General features: G+C 36.3%; 1 protein-coding gene across 3 annotated transcripts in view; it reads left to right on the top strand.

Moving 5' to 3' along the window:
• The window catches only part of LOC141398931 (UNC93-like protein), a 155,061-nt gene that overhangs the window by 48,222 nt on the left and 90,243 nt on the right, over positions 1-16,596 (top strand). The window lies entirely within an intron of this gene.

Genomic DNA, 16,596 nt, shown 5'->3' with positions numbered 1-16,596 from the left:
TGTTAGTCCCCAAAAAAAATATTTAAAAAATCCACGAGCCTCTGTTAGTCCCCAAAAAAATATTTAAAAAATCGAGGAGACTCCAGGAGCCTCTGTTAGTCCCCAAAAAAAATATTTAAAAAATCCACGAGCCTCTGTTAGTCCCCAAAAAAATATTTAAAAAATCCACGAGCCTCTGGTAGTCCCCAAAAAAATATTTAAAAAATCCACGAGCCTCTGTTAGTCCCCAAAAAAATATTTAAAAATCCACGAGCCTCTGTTAGTCCCCAAAAAAATATTTAAAAAATCCACGAGCCTCTGTTAGTCCCCAAAAAAATATTTAAAAAATCGAGGAGACTCCACGATCTCTGTTAGTCCCCAAAAAATATTTAAAAAATCGAGGAGACTCTGTTAGTCCCCAAAAAAATATTTAAAAACTCGAGGAGACTCTGTTAGTCAACAAAAAATATTTAAAAAATCCACGAGCATCTGTTAGTCCCCAAAAAAATATTTAAAAAATCCACGAGCCTCTGTTAGTCCCCAAAAAAATATTTAAAAAATCGAGGAGACTCCACGATCTCTGTTAGTCCCCAAAAAAATATTTAAAAACTCGAGGAGACTCTGTTAGTCCCCAAAAAAATATTTAAAAACTCGAGGAGACTCTGTTAGTCCCGAAAAAAATATTTAAAAACTCGAGGAGACTCTGTTAGTCAACAAAAAATATTTAAAAAATCCACGAGCCTCTGTTAGTCCCCAAAAAAATATTTAAAAAATCCACGAGCCTCTGTTAGTCCCCAAAAAAATATTTAAAAAATCCACGAGCCTCTGTTAGTCCCCAAAAAAATATTTAAAAAATCCACGAGCCTCTGTTAGTCCCCAAAAAAATATTTAAAAAATCCACGAGCCTCTGTTAGTCCCCAAAAAAATATTTAAAAAATCCACGAGCCTCTGTTAGTCCCCAAAAAAATATTTAAAAAATCCACGAGCCTCTGTTAGTCCCCAAAAAAATATTTAAAAAATCCACGAGCCTCTGTTAGTCCCCAAAAAAATATTTAAAAAATCCACGAGCCTCTGTTAGTCCCCAAAAAAATATTTAAAAAATCCACGAGCCTCTGTTAGTCCCCAAAAAAATATTTAAAAAATCCACGAGCCTCTGTTAGTCCCCAAAAAAATATTTAAAAAATCCACGAGCCTCTGTTAGTCCCCAAAAAAATATTTAAAAAATCCACGAGCCTCTGTTAGTCCCCAAAAAAATATTTAAAAAATCCACGAGCCTCTGTTAGTCCCCAAAAAAATATTTAAAAAATCCACGAGCCTCTGTTAGTCCCCAAAAAAATATTTAAAAAATCCACGAGCCTCTGTTAGTCCCCAAAAAAATATTTAAAAAATCCACGAGCCTCTGTTAGTCCCCAAAAAAATATTTAAAAAATCCACGAGCCTCTGTTAGTCCCCAAAAAAATATTTAAAAAATCCACGAGCCTCTGTTAGTCCCCAAAAAAATATTTAAAAAATCCACGAGCCTCTGTTAGTCCCCAAAAAAATATTTAAAAAATCCACGAGCCTCTGTTAGTCCCCAAAAAAATATTTAAAAAATCCACGAGCCTCTGTTAGTCCCCAAAAAAATATTTAAAAAATCCACGAGCCTCTGTTAGTCCCCAAAAAAATATTTAAAAAATCCACGAGCCTCTGTTAGTCCCCAAAAAAATATTTAAAAAATCCACGAGCCTCTGTTAGTCCCCAAAAAAATATTTAAAAAATCCACGAGCCTCTGTTAGTCCCCAAAAAAATATTTAAAAAATCCACGAGCCTCTGTTAGTCCCCAAAAAAATATTTAAAAAATCCACGAGCCTCTGTTAGTCCCCAAAAAAATATTTAAAAAATCCACGAGCCTCTGTTAGTCCCCAAAAAAATATTTAAAAAATCCACGAGCCTCTGTTAGTCCCCAAAAAAATATTTAAAAAATCCACGAGCCTCTGTTAGTCCCCAAAAAAAAATATTTAAAAAATCCACGAGCCTCTGTTAGTTCCCAAAAAAAATATAAAAAATCCACGAGCCTCTGTTAGTCCCCAAAAAAATATTTAAAAAAATCCACGAGCCTCTGTTAGTCCCCAAAAAAATATTTAAAAAATCCACGAGCCTCTGTTAGTCCCCAAAAAAAATATTTAAAAAATCCACGAGCCTCTGTTCGTCCCCAAAAAAAATATTTAAAAAATCCACGAGCCTCTGTTAGTCCCCAAAAAAATATTTAAAAAATCCACGAGCCTCTGTTAGTCCCAAAAAAAAATATTTAAAAAATCCACGAGCCTCTGTTAGTCCACAAAAAAAATATTTAAAAAATTCACGAGCCTCTGTTAGTCCCCAAAAAAAATATTTAAAAAATCCACGAGCCTCTGTTAGTCCCCAAAAAAAATATTTAAAAAATCCACGAGCCTCTGTTAGTCCACAAAAAACTTACTAACTTACTTAGCTGGCCCATTACAGAACATTTGTTCTATAGGCCGAACTAAGAAGAGATCTCCATTCCTCTCTATTTGTTGCTTTGCTCTCTGGAATACCGCGCCTTTTCATCTCAACATCCACTTGTTTGCGCCATCTATTCCTTGGCCTGCCAATTCTGCGTGCACCGCCATGTGGCATGTATTCATACGCCTTTTTAGCGGGTTCATCATCGCTCATTCTTATGATATGGCCTAGCCAACGCAATCGCTGCATCTCGATACGTTTAACAATATTCATGTCGTTGTATAGCAGATACAGCTCGTGGTTCATGCGACGTCGATATTCACCGTCAACGCAGATTGGTCCGTAGATCTTTCGAAGAATTTTTCTCTCAAACACACCAAGCACTGCCATGTCTGCTTGCGCAAGTACCCAGGCTTCGGAGCCATACATCAGCACGGGTAGTATCAGTGTTTTGTAGAGCGTTATTTTTGTTTGACGAGATGTGGCTTTGTTTTTAAACTGCTTACTTAATCCAAAGTAGCATCTGTTGGCCAATACAATTCTTCTTTTTATTTCACAACTGATGTCGTTTGTTGTGTTGACGGAGGTGCCGAGGTAGACGAAGTCTTTTACTACCTCAATATTATAGGAACCAACTTCCACAGTCGGTCCGAGCTCAATGGACGCATTGCGCGTCGACACCATCAACTTGGTCTTCTCACCGTTTACCGCCAGACCCACTTTAGCAGATTCTCCTTCGACCTTTATAAAGGTATCAGTTACTTCTTTTACTGATCGACCCATGATGTCTATATCATCAGCATAAGCAAGTAACATGTGACTATTGGTGTAGATTGTGCCACTTCTTTTGACGTTTGCCTCTCGTATAACCTTTTCTAGCAGGATGTTGAAGAGGTCACACGAAAGGCTGTCTCCTTGTCTGAAACCTCTTTTGGTACCAAACTCTTCGGAGAGGTTCTTTCCTATTTTAACTGAGGACCTCGTGTCAGTTAAAGTCATTTTACAAAGCCGGATGAGCTTTGCGGGAATACCAAATTCAGACATGGCTTGGAATACCTTTGAGCGCAGCGGACTGTCGAAGGCTGCTTTATAATCGACAAAAAGGTGGTAGGTGTCGATCTGCATCTCTTGGGTCTTCTCCAGGATTTGCCGCAGGGTAAATATCTGGTCAATGGTGGACTTGCCAGGTCTAAAGCCGCATTGGTATGGTCCAATAATCTCGTTGACCATTGGCTTTAGTCGTTCGCACAATATCCCTGACACGATCTTGTAGGCAATAGGGAGTAGACTTATGCCCCTATAGTTAGAGCATACAGTCTTATCTCCCTTCTTGTGGACGGGGCACAGGATACTCAGGTTCCAATCGTCGGGTACTCGTTCTTCCTGCCAGATGGTGCTAACTAGCTGATGAATACACCTTATCAGCGTGTCGCCTCCGGTTTTGAACAGCTCGGCTGGTAAGCCATCGGCCCCTGCTGCCTTATTATTCTTCAGCCGATTTATTGCTGTCTTTACCTCATCTTGGCTGGGCAGTATACATTCAATACCATCTTCTGGGATTGGGACTGTGGTATCTTCGTCTTCTTCGCTGCTATTGGATACCAACAGATTTGAAAAATGTTCTTTCCATATCCTGAGTATACTATCTGTATCAGTTACCAAATTACCTTGCTGGTCTCTACAGGAGGATGTGCCTGTACCAAAGCCATCAGTTTGATGCTTGACTCTTTGGTAGAATTTTCGGACTTCATTCTGGCTCCTGTACATCTCGATTTTTTCACACTCCCGCTTTTCCATCTCTCTCTTTTTCCTGCGGAAAAGACGTTTCTCCTCTCTCCTTTTCTCCCTGTATCTCTCTCGTGCGCTACGCGTTGCTACGGATTGTAAAGTAGCCTTATATGCCGCATTTTTCTCTTCGGTGGCAGCACGACACTCCTCATCATACCATGGATTCCTTGGTGGAGGTCTCTGGTATCCAAGTATGGATTTTGCGGCTGTTTGCATGGAGTGGGCAATGCTTTGCCATTGCGCTGATATGTTATCGGGATGAGGAGGGCTTTGATTAAGCAATTGGGCTAGTTGAGTGGAATATGCTGTGGCTATCTGTTGTGATTGCAGCTTACCGATGTCTAACTTTCGTGTTGTGTCTGCTCGTACTTTGTTTGCTACGTTTAAGCGGGTGCGTACCTTTGCTGCAACAAGGTAGTGGTCCGAATCAATGTTTGCGCCTCGGAACGATCGTACATCCAACACGCTCGATGAATGTCTTCCATCTATCACAACATGATCAATTTGGTTTCTTGTTTTCTGATCTGGAGACAGCCAGGTGCCCTTATGAATATCGAGATGATTAAATCTGGTACTGCTAACTACCATGTTTTTTGCAGCTGCAAAGTCTATCAGTCTCATACCATTGTCAGATGTTTCACTGTGGAGACTGAATTTCCCGACTGTTGGGCCAAAGATATTCTCCTTTCCAATTTTGGCATTAAAATCGCCTAGAATGATTTTAATGTCATGGGCAGGGCAACGGTCATATGTTTCTTCTAAGCACTCGTAAAATATATCTTTGGTCTGTTCGTCCTTTTCTTCAGTGGGAGCATGAGCGCAAATAAAGCTGATGTTGAAGAATTTAGCTTTTATTCGAATTGCAGCAAGTCTTTCATTCACTGGAGTGAAGCTGGATACAAGATGTTTTAGTCTCCGACTAACTACGAATCCACAACCAAACTCATGCTTTACGTCATGGCAGCTATAATACAGTGCGTCACCTTTAGGTGTTGTTGTGACGCCTTTCCCAATCCATCGTATTTCCTGTATGGCAGTAATATCGGTCTTGTACTTTTCAAGTACGTCTGCCAATGCGAAGACTGCACCTTCTCTATAAAGAGTGCGAACATTCCAGGTGCAGATTCGCAGATCATGGTCCTTAAAACGTTTGCGGGGTTCGTCAACTTTAGAGGGGTTTGTTTTTCTTTTCTTTCGTTTTTTCATAGTAGGCTGTTTTTTCTAGGGGAGGGTTACTAACCCGACGCCCAAACCCAAGTTTTTAACGTTCTTATGGGTGAAGTCCACAAAAAAAATATTTAAAAAATTCACGAGCCTCTGTTAGTCCCCAAAAAAAATATTTAAAAAATCCACGAGCCTCTGTTAGTCCCAAAAAAAAAATATTTAAAAAAAAAATCAAGAGCCTCTGTTAGTCCCCAAAAAAAATTTAAACAAATCCTCGAGTCCCCAAAAATATTTAAAAAAAATCCACGAGCCCTACAAATATTTAAAAAATCCACGAGCCCTACAAATATTTAAAAAATCCACGAGCCTCTGTTAGTCGCCAAAAAAATATTTAAAAAATCTACGAGCCTCTGTTAGTCGCCAAAAAAATATTTAAAAAATCCACGAGCCTCTGTTAGTCCCCAAAAAAAATATTTAAAAAATCCACGAGCCTCTGTTAGTCCCCAAAAAAATATTTTAAAAATCCACGAGCCTCTGTTAGTCCCCAAAAAAATATTTTAAAAAATCCACGAGCCTCTGTTAGTCCCCAAAAAAAATATTTAACAAAACCACGAGCCTCTGTTAGTCCCCAAAAAAAATATTTAAAAAATCCACGAGCCTCTGTTAGTCCCCAAAAAAATATTTAAAAAATCCACGAGCCTCTGTTAGTCCCCAAAAAAAATATTTAAAAAATCCACGAGATTCTGTTAGTCCCCAAAAAAAATAAACGGGCCTCTGTTAGTCCCCAAAAAAATATTTAAAAAATCCACGAGCCTCTGTTAGTCCCCAAAAAAATATTTAAAAAATCCACGAGCCTCTGTTAGTCCCCAAAAAAATATTTTAAAAATCCACGAGCCTCTGTTAGTCCCCAAAAAAATATTTAAAAAATCCACGAGCCTCTGTTAGTCCCCAAAAAAATATTTAAAAAATCCACGAGCCTCTGTTAGTCCAAAAAAAAAATATTTAAAAAATCCACGAGCCTCTGTTAGTCCCCAAAAAAATATTTAAAAAATCCACGAGCCTCTGTTAGTCCCCAAAAAAATATTTAAAAAATCCACGAGCCTCTGTTAGTCCCCAAAAAAATATTTAAAAAATTCACGAGCCTCTGTTAGTCCCCAAAAAAATATTTAAAAAATTCACGAGCCTCTGTTAGTCCCCAAAAAAATATTTAAAAAATTCACGAGCCTCTGTTAGTCCCCAAAAAAATATTTAAAAAATCCACGAGCCTCTGTTAGTCCCCAAAAAAATATTTAAAAAATCCACGAGCCTCTGTTAGTCCCCAAAAAAATATTTAAAAAATCCACGAGCCTCTGTTAGTCCCCAAAAAAATATTTAAAAAATCCACGAGCCTCTGTTAGTCGCCAAAAAAATATTTAAAAAATTCACGAGCCTCTGTTAGTCCCCAAAAAAAAAAAAAATATTTAAAAAATCCACGAGCCTCTGTTAGTCCCCAAAAAAATATTTAAAAAATCCACGAGCCTCTGTTAGTCCCCAAAAAAATATTTAAAAAATCCACGAGCCTCTGTTATTCCCCAAAAAAATATTTAAAAAATCCACGAGCCTCTGTTAGTCCCCAAAAAAATATTTAAAAAATCCACGAGCCTCTGTTATTCCCCAAAAAAATATTTAAAAAATCCACGAGCCTCTGTTAGTCCCCAAAAAAATATTTAAAAAATCCACGAGCCTCTGTTAGTCCCCAAAAAAATATTTAAAAAAATTCACGAGCCTCTGTTAGTCTCCTAAAAAAAATATTTAAAAAATCCACCAGCCTCCGTTAGTCCCCTAAAAAATATTTAAATAATCCACGAGCCTCTGTTAGTCCCCAAAAAATATTTAAAAAATCCACAAGCCTCTGTTAGTCCCCAAAAAATATTTAAAAAAAATCCAAGAGCCTCTGTTAGTCCCCAAAAAAATATTTAAAAAATCCACGAGCCTCTGTTAGTCCCCAAAAAAATATTTAAAAAATCCATGAGCCTCTGTTAGTCCCCGAAAAAATATTTAAAAAATCGAGGAGACTCTGTTAGTCCCCAAAAAAATATTTAAAAAATCGAGGAGACTCTGTTAGTCCCCAAAAAAATATTTAAAAAATCGAGGAAACTCTGTTAGTCCCCAAAAAAATATTTAAAAAATCCACGAGCCTCTGTTAGTCCCCAAAAAAATATTTAAAAAATCCATGAGCCTCCATTAGTCCTCTCTATTGCAAATTTAAATTTCATCATCTGTATTTTTTTTCGAAACTTTTCTTTATTTTAAGCAATATTTCGACTCCTAAATATTCAATTTAAATATAAAACTGAATGTAGAATCGCTAACTGATGTAATAATATTTTTCGCCTATTATTTAAAAAATTCAGATAACATCTGTTGACAATTATTTTATTTGTCACGAGTTTATTGTCGTTTTTATTTGGAAAATTATCCATTAGCATTCATGTGGATGGACAATAACTGAAAAACAATTATTTTCTGCCACCACAGTCATGTAAAACGGAAAAAAGGTTAATAACTTCTGGCCGGCAGCCTATCAAAACAGGGGGTTTCCAATTTTTGATAACATTACAACAACTTTTTATTATTATTTTTTTTATTTGATTACGAGCAGAAAAATATCAAAATTATTACAAAAAGTGATAATAGAATTTATTACAGTTGGCAAATACATAAATATCTCTCGATAAATACCACGGTGGGAACCAATTATTTGAAACATTATTTATTATAATTCGCTTATAAAGTTAGAGAGTTTTTGGCATAAATTTTTGTAAACATGGCTAGCATTCTGGCTTATCGTACACATTAAAATCACATAAATATTTTTTTTTTTGTTTCCCTTCTATTACTTGTCTCCCTTAGACCACTTGAAAATTATTCTTTATTTCAAAACCCTTAAAGATAGTCAACTAACCACTGAAAGTGTGGCAGCCAAAACAATAATCCATTGCCGAGCAAAAATTTCTTAATGACATTTATTGCCTTTCTACCTGTCTTTTTTTCTAATCGACCGATGGTTAATAAATTTTCTTCAATTGTGTTTGAAAAAAGAATTATTTTGGTAATTGATAATGAAACCGGAAAAAAGTGGATTGAACCACCGAAAGAAAAAACACAAATCTCAGTCGTAACGTGTTAAAAATTGAAAAAGAACTGGCCATTACTGAGCAATTTACCAGTAGTTAGGGGGGTTTTGCCGCTTTATATTCGGGAGTATTATAAATTTCTTTAAAATTTGCCAAATTTATGATGCTTTGATTTTAATTTTGAGATTTGGTTTTGACTTTCAATAACAGAAATAATGAAATGGAGGTAGAAATCTAAAAAAAGTCTCAGCACGGGTCCAATGAATAAATTGCCTTAAAAATGATTTGTTGATTTCAATGGACAATCAAACAAAAAAGATATGAAAATAGTTTGGCAAAATGATAACAATAATATTATTTATGAGCCACAATAATATGGAAATTATTCAAACATTATGAGAATTATTTCGATTTGAAATGTAAACAAGTAGACAGTTTGGTCTGATGTTGGTTGAAAAAATTTTCTTTGAAAAAACTACACGTTTTGTGGTCTGATGTTGGTAGGAAAAATATTCTTTAAAAAAATCCATACATAAATACATACATACATACATACATATGTATGTACATATATGTATAGAATTGAAAGATTATTTTCATTTTTGTTTTAATTTACGAAAATTTCTCAAAATGGCTGAAAAATATTCCCTTTTATATAATTGAATTAGTTTTTAAAAATAACACAAGACATTATATTTCTTTTCAAATGCCTGCGGCACACGTTTAAAGTTCTTTGATCTTCGACGCAAAAAAATCAAAAGTCAACATTTACATAAATATTCTTCTTTGGCATTTGAAAATCAGGTATTTTTTAAATTTCATTAGAAAAGATAAAAATCATTAAACAGCAGCAGGAGACAATTAAGAAAGCAATTAACAAAAATTTCAAAATGAGACATTATTATTATGATGAAGATGATGATGTTATATTTGTTTACAACATTTTTATGATTATTTATTTTTTAATATGTATATGGAGTCAACTTCATTTATCAAACAATCAAATTAAAGATGTGTCAAAATCTACACTTCTCATCGTTTGTATTGGATTATTGCCATAATTGATTAATTTTTAATTAATAAATATTTGTTTTAAAGATACGAAAAAATTTGAATTGTTTGTAATGATGACAAACACATTTTAAAGTAAAATATTTGGATATTTTTACTAATATTTTAAGACTTCAGTCTTATCGGGCTATAAGGTCCTTTTATTGTCAATGATTTTGTTTTATTTTTAAATATTTTTTCATAATCCCAGTAAAAAAATTTCATTACAAAATAATGGCTACAACCACCTACTAAACCAATATAAGAGGTTATGAATCGGACACAACAAGTCGATATATCCCAGCAACAGTTTGAGACCCATTACAAAGAAATGTAAACAAGCTACAAGCAATTACGCAAATACGTTATTACCGAAATCTCATTTAAAACACAAAGCCGCAGTAAAATATTAAATAAATTATGTTTTAGTTGGGTTTGTTTGCTTTTGTTTCAAAATACAAAACATACACATACATACATACCTAAATACTATACATTCTGCTAAAGTTGAAAATATTCAACATGAAATTTTATACGCTACCTTTGTGGTGAAAAATTTTTATCTCAAACACAATTTGTGCAGATTTTTAAGATTCGTTTATCGGATAAATTTATCTTTGATGACAAATTGCCAATATGAATTTTTAATTAGGTGCGAAATTTAAATATTTCAATACTTTGTTTTTTTTTGAAATTTACTCAAATGTGTAATGTATTTGGTTTGCACTCAAGAGTGACGCTAATAGAAACAGAAATGTAATTACTGAGACGCTAAAACATTATCAAAACAAGATGTTAGGTACAAAAAAAAAAGACTTTGCAGAACATTGGATCTTCTTATAGATGTATATTAGGTTTATTTTTACATCATAGAAAATAGGGATAGGTAATGAAAGAGAATAATAGATTTTTCGACTTTTCGATTTTTGTCTAAAACTAAGAATGTGATTTTTCGGTCTGGTGATTATTGCTATTGTTTTAAAATTCGGCTTTCGACAATTTCATAACCGCAGAAAATCGATTATAATCGACTATTCGTCCGAGTTTTCTTTTGAAACTGTAAAACCGCCAAGTCAACAATCTATGGGCAAACTCGAAAATCGATCACAAGATAATCGATTATACGATTTTCCCTCCAGACAAAAGACGGCTACGATTTTTAGACTTTTGACTTCAAAAAGTCGATTAATTGATTAATTGAAAGTCGAATTACCTGTCCCTAATACAAAAGCGGCAGTTTACGCAATGGCGAATGCACTTACTTACTTACTTAGCTGGCCCATTACAAAACATTTGTTCCATAAGCCGAACTAAGAAAAGATCTCCATTTCTCTCTATTTGTTGCTTCGCACTCTGGAATACCGCGCCTTTCCATCTCTTCATCCACTTGTTTGCGCCATCTATTCCTTGGCCTGCCAATTCTGCGAGCACCGCCAAGCGTAGATCTTTCGAAGAATTTTTCTCTCAAACACACCAAGCACTGCCATGTCTGCTTGCGCAAGTACCCAAACTTCTGAACCATACATCACCACGGGTAGTATTAGTGTTTTGTGGAGCGTTATTTTTGTTTGACGAGATGTGGCTTTGCTTTTAAATTGCTTACTTAAACCATACTATCATCTGTTGGCCAATACAATTCTTCTTTTTATTTCACAACTGACTTCGTTTGTTGTGTTTACGGAGGTGCCGAGGTAGACCAAGTCTTTTACTACCTCAAATTATAGGAACCAACTTCCACAGTAGGTCCGAGCTCAATGGACGCATTGCGCGTCGACACCATCAACTTGGTCTTCTCACCGTTTACCGCCAGACCCACTTTAGCAGATTCTCCTTCGACCTTCATAAAGGTATCGGTTACTTCTTTTACTGATCGTCCCATGATGTCTATATCATCAGCATAAGCAAGTAACATGTGGCTATTGGTGTAGATTGTGCAACTTCTTTTGACGTTTGCCTCTCGTATAACCTTTTCCAGCAGGATGTTGAAAAGGTCACACGAAAGGCTGTCTCCTTGCCTGAAACCTCTTTTGGTACAAAACTCTTCGGAGAGGTTCTTTCCTATTTTAACTGAAGATCTTGCGTCAGCTAGAGTCATTTTACAAAGCCGAATGAGCTTTGCGGGGTTACCAAATTCAGACATGGCTTGGAATACCTGTGAACGCAGTGGGCTGTCGAAGGCTGCTTTATAATCGAAAAAAGTGGTGGATGTCGATCTGCATCTCTTGGGTCTTCTCCAAGATTTACCGCAGGGTAAATATCTGGTCGATGGTGGAGTTGCCAGGTCTAATGCCGCATTGGTATGGTCCAATTATTTCGTTGACCATGGGCTTTAGTCGTTCGCACAATATCCCTGACACGGCAATCGGGAGTAGTTTATGCCCATATAGTTAGAGCATACAGTCTTATCTCCTTTCTTATGGACGGGACACAGGATGCTCAGGTTCCAATCGTTAGGTACGCATTCTTCCTGCCAGATGAAGCTAACTAGCTGAAGCATACACCTTATCAGCGTGTCGCCTCCGGTTTTAAACAGCTCGGCTGGTACGCCATCAGCTCCTGCTGCCTTATTATTCTTCAGCCGGTTTATTGCTGTCTTTACCTCATCTTGGCCGGGTGGTATACATTCAATACCATCTTCTGGGATTAGATCTATGGTATCTTCGTCGTCTTCGCTAGATACCAAAAGTTTTGAAAAATGTTCTTTCCATATCCTGAGCACAGGAGAATGTGCCTGTACCAAAGCCATCAATTTGATGTTTCACTCTTTGGTAGAATTTTCGGACTTCATTCTGTCTCCTGTACATCTCGATTTGTTCACACTCCCGCTTTTCCATTTCTTGCTTTTTCCTTCGGAAAGTCATTGCTCCTCTCTCCTTATTTCTCGATACCTCTCTCGTGCGCTACGCGTTGCTACTGATTGTAAAGTAGCCCTATATGCCGCATTTTTCTCTTCGGTGGCAGCACGACACTCCTGATTATACCATGGATTCCTTGGTGGAGGTCTCTGGTATCCAAGTATTGATTTTTCGGCTGTTTGCATGGAGTGGACAATGCTTTGCCATTGCGCTGATATGTTATCGGGATGAGGAGTGCTTTGATTAAGCAATTGGGCTAGTTGAGTGGAATATGCTGTGGTTATCTGTTGTGATTGCAGCTTACGGATGTCAAACTTTCGTGTAGTGTCTGTTCGTACTTTGTTTGCTACGTTTAAGCGGGTGCGTACCTTTGCTGCAACAAGTTAGTGGTCCGACTCAATGTTTGCTCCTCGGAACGAACGCACATCCAACACGCTCGATGAATGTCTTCCATCTATCACAACGTGATCAATTTGAATTCGAGATGTTGAAATCTGGTGCTGCTAACTTTTTTTTTGCCGCTGCGATGTCTATCAGCCTCATACCATTGTCAGATGTTTCATTGTGGAGACTGAATTATCCGACTGTTGGTCCAAAGATATTTTCCTTTCCAATTTTGGCATTAAAATCGCCTTGAATAATTTTAATGTCATCGGCAGGACAACGGTCATATGTTTCTTCTAAGCGCTCATAAAATATATCTTTGGTCAGTTCGTCCTTGTCTTCAGTGGGTGCATGAGCGCATATAAAGCTGATGTTGAAGAATTTGGATTTTATTCGAATTGTAGCAAGTCTTTCATTCACTGGTGTGAAGCTGGAGACCAGGTGTTTTAACCTCCGACCAACTACAAATCCCCAACCAAACTCATGCTCTATGTCATGGCAGCTATAATACAGTGCGTCACCTTTGGGTGTTGTTGTGACGCCTTTCCCATTCCATCGTATTTCCTCTATGGCAGTAATGTCGGCCTTGTACTTTTCAAGTACATCTGCCAATGCGTTAACTGCACCTTCTCTATAAAGAGTGCGAACATTCCATGTGCAGATTCGCAGATCATGGTCCTTAAAACGTTTGCGGGGGTCGTCAACTTTAGAGGGGTTTGTTTTTCTTTTCGTTTGTTTTTTCATAGTAGGCTGCTTTTTCTAGGGGAGGGTTACTAACCCTCCGCCCAAACCCAAGTTTTTAACGTTCTTATGGGCGAATGCGCGGCACATTTTAGCTTACTACCTTTAACGGGTGTTAAAGGCAGCTAACCCAGGTGACACCACGGGGAGGTCAGTGTCAACTTGAGATGAAAGAGGGACCAAGATAAATCCTGGACTTTGCCATGTTAAAGCCGGTCAGGACCGTTCCTTGGTATCTTTCATCCCCTACGTCACCCGTTTCGGACAAATAGGATGGTCAATTTGTAAAGTTATTTTATTTAGTGTATGTAGGGGTTTTGAGAGCTGATGGCCACAATCTCAGGAAGTATGGGCTTGCCTATAATGAAATTAAAACCACCATGACTATCTTCGTTAAAAATCCCAACATAAAATGGTATCGATAAACAAAAAATACCATATGAGAAATGTTCCCATGGTCTACCGCAGCCTTGGCTAAGTTTATTTCTCATTATTATTTTTTCCATAAAATAATTCTTCTTAGAATAACTTCTCTTCACAACATAAAAACCAGGCCAATGTTAGCCCAAGACAAGTAGTTCACTCTTGATGCATTTCATGGATAGCCAACCATTGTTGATTGTCAGCCAGCAGTCATTGAAAAGCCATATCACGGTAACCTAGACACCATCACACTGAAGTTGGAATGGAATAGCTTCTTCAGTTCTTTGTTTACATTACCACACAATGTGCGATGATATTGAACTACATTTAGAGAGTGGCAAATAATACAATTGAATAAATGAAAACTAATCGAATATAGAAAAAAATATTATAAAAATTATAATATAAAAATAATATTTGGTGCAGTAGATAGAATTTATTAAAATGTTTGAGGCACACACAAATCCCAAAGATGGGCCAGGAAATGCCGCAAAGGGAAGAGTGACAGATGACTAAGAGATGATGACTGTTTTTGTTGATAATGAGTGACAAACCAGATGTTTTTGTTAACAAATTACGAAAAATATTTCAACGTCTGTAATTGTAATTATTTATATACAACAACAACAATAACAATAATAAATGGAAATAAATATATTAAATAAAAAATGAAAAGGGCAAATTGAAAAGTTCGGGGTTCTTAGAACTTTCGGGACGTTATCAAGAGAGGTTTGGAAAATAAAATTATAGGGACAACAAAGACTACCTGCAGCAAAAAATCTGCCCATAGGGTCACTTTTATTCGACTGTTGTATAAAAGAGTATCCCTTAATATTGGGACATATCGGCCCATAATGTTTTAGACATGAACACGAGAAGTGGCCTCAAACTGCTTCTTGGAACTTGATGTACATATTTTGGGTCTTATAGACTGTTTCACTAACAAATTCGTTCCAGCTACCCAAAGTTCTGTTTTCAAAAATGTTAAGATAATGTCAGCAAACACAAATGTTGTTTCCAGTTCAGAAATTTATTACAAGACTAAAAGCACAAAGCAAATTAATTGTAGGCAACATAAATATACAATATGAAAACCAAAGCCTAATATGAGGATATAATAGGTTTGAACAGAAAGTGTATAGAATGTATATTTCCAACACTCCCCCCTCAAACCGAATATCGTAATTACACAAATTATTTTAAATTCTTTAACTCTACAAATTACTTATGTTTCGCTCTCGGCAAATTCTTCATATAAATATCCGCAAACCTTTCCATTAGTGTTGACATATTTCGATTCGCTTTGCCCTTTTATGGATTTCTTTCCAGACGACAGATCAACTAATGACCCTGTTTTACTTGTCTTCCAAGCAGCACACCCTACTGGTACTGCTTTCTTCCACTGACTTGCTTTTTCACAACTCACGGCTTCTTTTTCACTCACCACCTTGAATCGTTTTCTTGGCCTTCTTCTATTACCTTCTCGTAATAATCTAGGATTTTCCCCTGGTTTTTCTCGATTCATATTTTTTCACAATTACTTCTACGTCGCACAGTGTCACGATCGTGGCCAAAAATGGTAAAAACTAAATACTTCGTTGAACAAATTTATTGATGGGGAGTGATAGAAAACATATTAATTAAGAAGAATCTGAATTTTGGTACTGATACGTGAAGTAGTTTTTTCTATATGAGGATTTAAATCCGACAATTTTAGTTAATACCTATTTTTGTGTGTTTTTTTTCTAAAATTAATAAATTAAATTATGCGTTAATATTTAAAATTTAAAAGTAGCGGTCGCTGCAAAAATGGTTCCTAAGTTCTCGTGGGATGTAATAAACTTGGCTACACCTTTGTTTGCATGTAAATATTAATCATATGGTGTTTACATTTACCCAAACATGTATTACTAAGTTTATTAATTTTCTGAAGCAAATTTTAAATTGAGTGGAGTGGAAAAAAAATTGTATAAAAGTGTATATCGATATTTTTTGCTGTATGAGTAGTAAAAAGTGAGTACTTCAAACATATAAAGGTCCTAGCTGCAGAGGTTTGCAGACGAATGTGTCACTTCTCTTTTTCAGCGACCACCTCACTGAGAGGATACCCCCTTTTTTAACAAATCGTTTTGCGGTGTTGACTATAGCCCGAAAACGAATGAACCGATCATCATATGTTTTTGTGGACTTATTAAGTACCTAATAGTCTTGCTTTAAAACGAGAGAATTTTTAAAAATATAAATTTTTAAAAAAATTGTGAACAGCGAAAATCAAAATTCGATTTTTTACAAAAAATTTACCGTTTTTTGACCAATAATCGGTCAAAAATTTTTTTAAAGGAAATTTCTCATATATAAAGACAAGAGTTTGATATATTCAATATGTTCACAAACAATATGAAGACTAAACACCAAATTTCAGTCATATCGGGTGGATATTGAGGCCACAACACTCAAAACACCGAAAATGAGGAGGCACGGTTCTATGGGGGCTATAGGAAGACGAGGACCTATACCGACATATTTCTGGTGGAAGGTTATAAGTCCCCCAACGGAGACTTAATACCAATTTTCAGCCATTTCGGTGTGATAATCAGGCTAAAACCTCCAAAATACCGAAATTCGGGAGGTAC

The sequence above is a fragment of the Musca autumnalis genome, unplaced genomic scaffold, assembly GCF_047663935.1.
Source record: "Musca autumnalis isolate F117 unplaced genomic scaffold, ASM4766393v1 scaffold_3, whole genome shotgun sequence".
NCBI lineage: Eukaryota > Metazoa > Arthropoda > Insecta > Diptera > Muscidae > Musca > Musca autumnalis.
This window is presented reverse-complemented; position numbering and strand designations above follow the sequence as displayed.